Source organism: Castor canadensis, chromosome 8 (genome assembly GCF_047511655.1).
Source record: "Castor canadensis chromosome 8, mCasCan1.hap1v2, whole genome shotgun sequence".
In the NCBI taxonomy this organism is placed as follows: Eukaryota; Metazoa; Chordata; class Mammalia; order Rodentia; family Castoridae; genus Castor; species Castor canadensis.
The window spans coordinates 128,255,503-128,262,990 of record NC_133393.1 but is presented as its reverse complement, the minus strand read 5'-3'; positions in this window follow the sequence as shown (position 1 = coordinate 128,262,990).

The following is a 7,488-nucleotide window of genomic DNA, read 5'->3' as shown; positions in this document are numbered from 1 at the left end:
GTTTCTCAGTTATGTGATATCTATTGAAGCCAGTATAGAGAATCTGATGCACCAATGCATAGTGGGATATTGACAACTTTGAGGTTTATATTTCTTCCACCATCTTCAACCTGAAGACCAACTCAGTTGTTCAACTTAAAAAAATTAATGAGTGGTCACTGCATATTTTTAAAGCAGAAAAAGTACTCTGCTGCTTAAATCACCTATTTATCAAAAAATCAGAGATACTTTTCTCTTTGAGAATTAGCACAAAAGTCTTCTAAGATTTTCTGGGTTTATGTGACATTTGACCTATCAGCTGAAGGAAGCTAGTCAGCTTTCTGACACCTGGCTATGGTCAGTTGGTGTTAAACCAGATTAGTTGAACCTAATTTGACATTCATATTTCAAACTGTTGCTAAAGGCTAAAAAAGATAGGCATAGATCATTGGCCAGGAAGGCCACTAACAATGACAAACCTATTTCCAAAACTAGCAAAAGTTGACCATCACTAGTGCATATACGCCAATATAAACTCCCTCTGATATTAATAAACACACAAGCATGCACATAAACACACACACACAAACACAAATGCAATAGGATTTGTGAGGATAAATGCTATCTCCCATCTCAGCACAAACTGCTGTGTCTAGGAATAAATTTATCATTTCCTGACTTCTGCTCTGGCCAGTGGCCAACAGAGAATGTACATCAAAATGAGAAGAGATGAGAGGTGGGACTTGGTTCCAAACTGATCTGAATGATGATAGCAAGCTTCAAAGCTGCTTCCCTGCTTTTAAGGTTTACTGTCTGTTTTCAAGAGTAAAAGAAACCATTCAAGAAAATAACAGGAAGCTGGTCTACAGTTTAGAGAGAATCTTGCTTAATTTGATTCCTTTACATCATTGCCTTCTCATCTACATGAAAGCAGAGCTCCCCCCTGACAAGCCCTGGGAAGCATAAAATGGAAATGAGAAGGGTAAATGCCTTTACTATTCATCTGTTTGTATCTTAGGAATCATCTCCCATGCATCTGCTTGCTGTCTCACTGAGGGGTTTTATGTGACCACAGTACATAGTGCAGATGCAATGGAGGGACAAACCTGGATGTGTGCTAGCTTAAACCACCTCTCGGTAAATCCCAGAAGTATTTCATCTTCATGAAACACCTATATGAATCTACAAAAACAGAATCTCTGTTCTCAAGCTCAGAAGTCACTCGCTCCCTAATCATATTAGGGAATCATATTGTTTGGAATTTTGAGGCCATTTCCTGCAAAATCCCATCAAGTTTACTACTGACAAAATCAGGAAAGTAAGAAAATCTATCCTGGGCCATTATCTTAGAAGCAATACATAACTAGTTAAATTACTATGCAAAGAAGATATAACCCAATAACTGCCTAGAACAAGGAGATTAAACTAAGTAGTATATGCTTACTTCTTTAATAATTTCATTCTAAAAACATCAAATTAGATGGCATAAATTTGAAGTATATGTATAATCACACATGTGCACATGTACACATATGCACACACTCAAATACCTGGACATTATTAATTTCCTGGGTAGCTTAAGAAATGATATTTATTCATAATTTCTCACAGTTATAGAGGCCAGAAGTCTGAAATCAAGGTGTCCACAGGGTCACGATCCCTTGAAGACTCTAGAAAGTAATCTTTCTTTGCCTCTTGCTATCTTCTGGTGGTTGACCAGCAATCCTAAACATCCTTTGGCTTTAGATGCATCACTATAATCTCTGTCTCCACCTTCGCCTGGAATTTTCACTTCTGTATGTTTCTGTGTCTGTATGTCCTCCCCTGGTCTTACAAGGACATCAGTGATTGGATCAGCTCCTACCCTAATCCAGTAGGACCTTATCCTGATTACATGTCCAAAGACTGTAGGCAAATAAGCTCATATTCAGTGGTATCAGGATTAGGACTTTAACATATCTTTTTTAAAGGGTGTAATTCAACCCACAACAGACAAAAGAAAAAATGAGAACACTGACATAAAATGCAACCAAAGAAAAACTGCTATGAAAACATATAACAAATTGTCCTTAAAAAGGGAAATCTAAGTATTTATACCATTCAGGGCGTTCACGAGTTTAAAAACAAACCAAATGCTATATGAAAGCACAAGTCTTACTGATAGCAAGATCAAAAATAAGAAAATCTCCTAATTAAAAATAGGTGTAAGATAATTTCCTTATAAACAAAACTCTGACTATATACAAAATAAAGTATCATTTTCCTTGCTGCATATATATCCTTCATTTTAAATGAGATTTAAACTTTAATTAAAAATAATAAGCATAGGGAAATGTTTTATAAGTAGTTTATGTTCAAAGATCATATTTAAATATTAGATTTCAGTAATAATCAAAGAAGACTAACTTTTCAAAAATTACAAGGTCCTGTACAGTCCATTAAAATGCATGGTGTAGAGATTCAAGGGTGTAGCTCAGTGATGGAGTCCTTGCCTAACATGCACAAGGCTCTGGGTTCTGTTCCCATAACTGTAAAACTTTGTTTTTAAATGTATAGTTCAGTGACTCATTAGTAAAAAAAGGCACTCCCATCATACACAAGAAATTTTAGAAGTGTGTGGCAAGGAAAGCAGGGTGACATTCAGAATTCCAGCGTCTAAACAGACACAGTGCCAGTTCAGTCCATATCACAGAAGATTTTTCTGCAGATGTACAACTCCAATTATACAGTCAAAATCAGTAGTGAAACAAGATTTGATTTTTAGGTATTCACTTTAGAACTAAATGTGTTGGAATAACTTGGAAAGTTAGTGATGCTGCACTTTTTAAAGACAACATCCTTATTTCAAACCTCATTTTTCCAAATGGTAGGTTGTATTTTGGGTACTCATCTTTTGGGTTTTCGTTCCCTTAATTCTAACAACTAAGTCACCAGTTCCCCCACATGCCCTTTCTTCTGCCTACTTAAAGTCAAATTTGTTTCTAACATCTTCTTTGTTAAGCTTTATTTTTTACAAAAATTTTCCTATAAAATTTGGATAGGTGTGTAAGCAGTTAGAAAAACAAAGCCCTCTGACCCCAATCCCTGAAACCAATGAATATCTCCTTATATGGCAAAAGATGTAATTACACTAAGCATCTTGAAAGGAAGCATTTATCCTGAATTATGTGGGCTGGATCTAAATGCAATCACATGTACCCTTACAAGAGAGAGGCAGAGAGAGATTAGACAGACACACAGAGGACAAGTCAATGTGAAGGTGGACAGAGATGAAGCCATGAGCCAAGGAATGTCCACAGCCACCAGAGGGAGAAGTATGGGATTTTTCCCTTCCTTTGGAAGGAGCCTAAGTCTCCATTTCAGACTTCTGGTCTCCAGAACTGTGGGAGAATGAATTTAACTTTTTAAGCCACCAAACTTTTGGTAATTTGTTACAACAGTCACAAAAACACAATGTGAGTGAAAACACAGGAAACAAAAAAGAGAAGTGGAAGAAAACAGTCCCTTCCTGCAAAACAAATGTATTTTTTTATTGACACCTATCATTTGCTAAACATTACTTTGTAGGTGCCAGAGGAGTTATATGCTTTACACACATTATCTCAACACTTAATGAAAACCCAGCAATGTGTGACTATCCCCCTTTTACAAATGAGAAAACACACAGGCAGCAAATAAACAGAAATCCCAGATCTGAACCCACATGCATTAAACTCAAATTCTCCACTGTTCTGAGATGTCCTGCTGCTTCCCATACATCTCCCTCCAGCCTTCTCATCATGTCTCTTTCAGCCCCCATCTGATTGCGAGCACACACGCAACTGTATTAAAGACACTCTTAATCAGCTGCAAACATTCCTTTAGGTGTCCAGGGATTAACCAATTGCATCCCTGGCTTTTGTAGGAAACACAAAATATGAAGCAATGTGCCTCAAAGACCATAGTTTGTAATCTTTTTTGTACTCTTACAAGTTCCTAGATACTGGCTCTAAATTCTTGAGACAGGTTGATTGCCCCTCCACACCAAACCGTGACTCAGCTAAGATTATACAAATTGCTAGCAATTCCCTGGTTTCTAGAGCAACAACCTTGCCCAGGTTAAAAGAAAAAAAAAAAATTGAGATTACTTCCAGCCTCCGCACCTGTTCCATCTTCACCCTTCACCCTGCTGCCTGCAGCCTGATCCCCTGTAATTTAGGCCTCAGTGTGTTTTCTGAGGGCAGGGAATCACTAACAAAATCTCTTTCTCTTTATGATATATATAGGTATAGAGGCACAGTGAGAACATTGCAGGTACTTATTTTTTTGAGGCATAAAAAGATAGTTGTACAAAATACAGAAATTTCTTGATTTCTCTTTAGTTAAAAGTGACCTAGGCCTTAAAACTCCATTTCTGCTAATGGTGGGAAAGAAATTGTTTTCAAGCTCAATCTCAGCCATTGCTCTCTCTCCACCCCACCTCCACCTCCCCAGTTCTCCTTTCTCCTGGGAGAGACCTAAATTCTTAGAATTTATGTTTCACATTGGCTTCAGGGCAGGTGCATCTGGCCTGGCCTTTGTTGCTCATCCTCCTGGCTTAGGTTTGAGCCTGTTTGTGCTGCATCCAGGATTCCTGTGTTCTGGGAGCCCGGCTGTCTTGCTACCTTCCCCTCACACTGGCTAAAGTTGCTGAACCTCTGAGACTCTTCAGGCCTATGGCCGGGTGGCAGGGGGCGGTTTCCTCTCAACACCCTGGTGATCCCTGGCAGACATCTCACAGTTCTCAGTTGCATTTCATATCCCCTCAGGCACAGGCAATAGCTCAGGTTTCATAGATAAATCCAAGGAGGAAAGTATTTGAGAATGAAAAGGATGCCCGGTAAGTTCAGGCCCTTCTGTGTGAAGTATCCCATCACCATCCCTATCTGCTAAGGCACCCACACACACATATGGAGGAGACTGGGAGGCATCTTCTTCCACAATGCCAGACAGGAAGGAAAATGCTAGCCCCTCCTTTTTCAGAACTCTTAACCCATCTGAGGGTTCCACTCTGTAATCCAGTCTTTAATTGTAAAAGGACAAGAAGCAGGACATTTTCCAGTATCCACATTTGGGCTCTTTGAAAATCCTCCCTGAGCAACTCCTTTAAGTCTAGCAAGAGTTCAAATTGTGCCTTGTGTGGAAAGATAGCTGTGCAAAAGACACTGAGATTTCTCCATGTTTTCTGGTTTTAGGTTACACACAACACTTCCCTTTGCTAAGCTTTGCTCTTGGTTTACCAAATCAAGTTCTCCAATGTCAACAAAATCTGTTTCTTCCCAACATGCCTAATGAAAGTAATTTGGCTTTTAGTGTACTGGGTGCACTGTGGGTTTCAAAAAAGACAAAAGTTGAGGCCAGGTGAAAACTACTGTTCCAAGTGGTCATGTCTGCTTTGTGTTTTTTGTTTGTTTTTGTTTTTTAAGCATTACTGGGTTTTGAACTCAGGCCTTTGTGCTTGGGAGGCAAGCACTCTACCATTTGAACCATTCCTCTAGCCCTGTCTGCCTTTCTTATAAACCAGTAGATGCCACCATCTCAGTGGGTGGAAGGCTTTGACTAATAACTAGGAATTAAGGGAAATGAGAGATGCATCAGATAGTTTTTTGAAAACAGTGTTTTGCAACATTATCATAATCTAGGCTTATGATATGGTTTTATAATTTTATGTAATACTACAACTTTAATGGTGTTATTTAGCCATTACCATGAAAAGATGATGCTTAAATTTCTTTATTTTGTTTAATTTTAAAATAAAAACATTACATTTATTTGCTCATTTTTATTTCAAAGTCAAACAAAGTAGTTTATGCATTTAAAGTCTATGTAATGTAGACTATCAGAATGAATGATGCGGTTCACAAAAGGCATTTATAGATTACTCAATTATATTTTATATATTTTATAAAATTATATTGTTATATTTTATTGTAGAAATATTATAAGAGAAATTCTTGAGAACAAACTTTTAGAGCCGCTCTTATCTCCATCTTCCAGTGAGGCTAAGGGAACATGGTATAAATTACTAAGCTAATTCCATCTTGCTGCATATTAAATCTTTGTTTTTCTAATTAATTATGCATGGTTATGGATGATGATACAATAAATAACTTTGCATATACATATCTTTTCTTTATTAGATTACTAACTTGTTATCAAATGCAAAGATTTCAATTATTTAATCAAAGGGCAGAGTTGGTACCAATCAATGTTCTCCACTAAGCACAAAGGTTACCCCAGTGTTATTCCTTGATAAACTCAGTACCCTGTAATGACACCTGTGAGGTTTTTTTATGAAGCTAAGATAACTGCAACAAAAAATGTTTACAAAACCATTACTTTTTTTTTAACAACAAAATGAATGTCTACCTTTTTTCTTTTTTATACATCATAAAACCATCTCTAAAGGTGAATAGGTCTAAACTAAGTAGTATTATCTGCAATCATGTTTTTCCTACAGTTTCAGAGTTCAGGTGAACTCATTGACACACAGTATGAGTCAAACTGCAACGTGAGACAAGCTTTGCACGTGGCTTCACATGTAGGTAGATAAGACACTAATTGAAAACAAGCACATAGTAAAACAGGTAGAATAAGATTGTTTCTATAATTTCTTCTGTTGAACTTGTATCCTGTATTACTCAAAGTTATATTCAAATTATAATACATAGTTACATGGAAATGTCATGATGAAACACCTTAACCTACCTTAAACAAACAAAAATGGCAGGTTTTTTGAGGTTTTTTTGATGTTGTTGTTTTTTTACAAAAACAGAACAGAAAGGCAAAACAGTTTCTGTCTTTGGGTGGATGCCAGTGGGAGGGGGGAGGATATAAGGAAAGGGTGGAGGAGGTTGGATATGTTGGAAATATTCTGTACACATGTATGTAAATGAACAAATGAGACCTGTTAAAACAATTCCAGAAATGGGGAGAGGGAGGTTAAAGGAGAATGATGGACAGGGTGAATTCAACTATGGTAAATTGTAAGAAATTTTGTAAATGTCACAATATAACCCCAGTACAACATAAATAAAAATAAAGTATAAGAAATACACTTGATAACCAAAGAAATTACTGATAAGTTGTGTGTTTCTTCAAATAGAAAGATTTCTTAGAAATGTTAAACCTAGCCATTTATATAACAGTAGGCATTTATAGAGCTGTTCAGAATGTATTTAAGTTTAACTGCATTGTTTAGAACTATTTTCATACATTTCTAAACCCATTAACAGGAAGCAAAGACCAATGTCACAATGCCATTGACACAATTTCAGAAATGTATTTGTTGCTGATGGTGATCTTATAAAGATCAAAATAGGTTAAAACAGTAAGGGATCAAATTGCTACACTTACTAGAGGTAGTCTACTTTTCAATAGCAGAGAAATACTTATTTAAGCCAAACAATGTGATATAAGTATTTTATGCCCAGTAGAATGAGTTCTAGGAAACAGAGTTCTCAAAAATAGAGTCAAATCTGAGTTCTACTA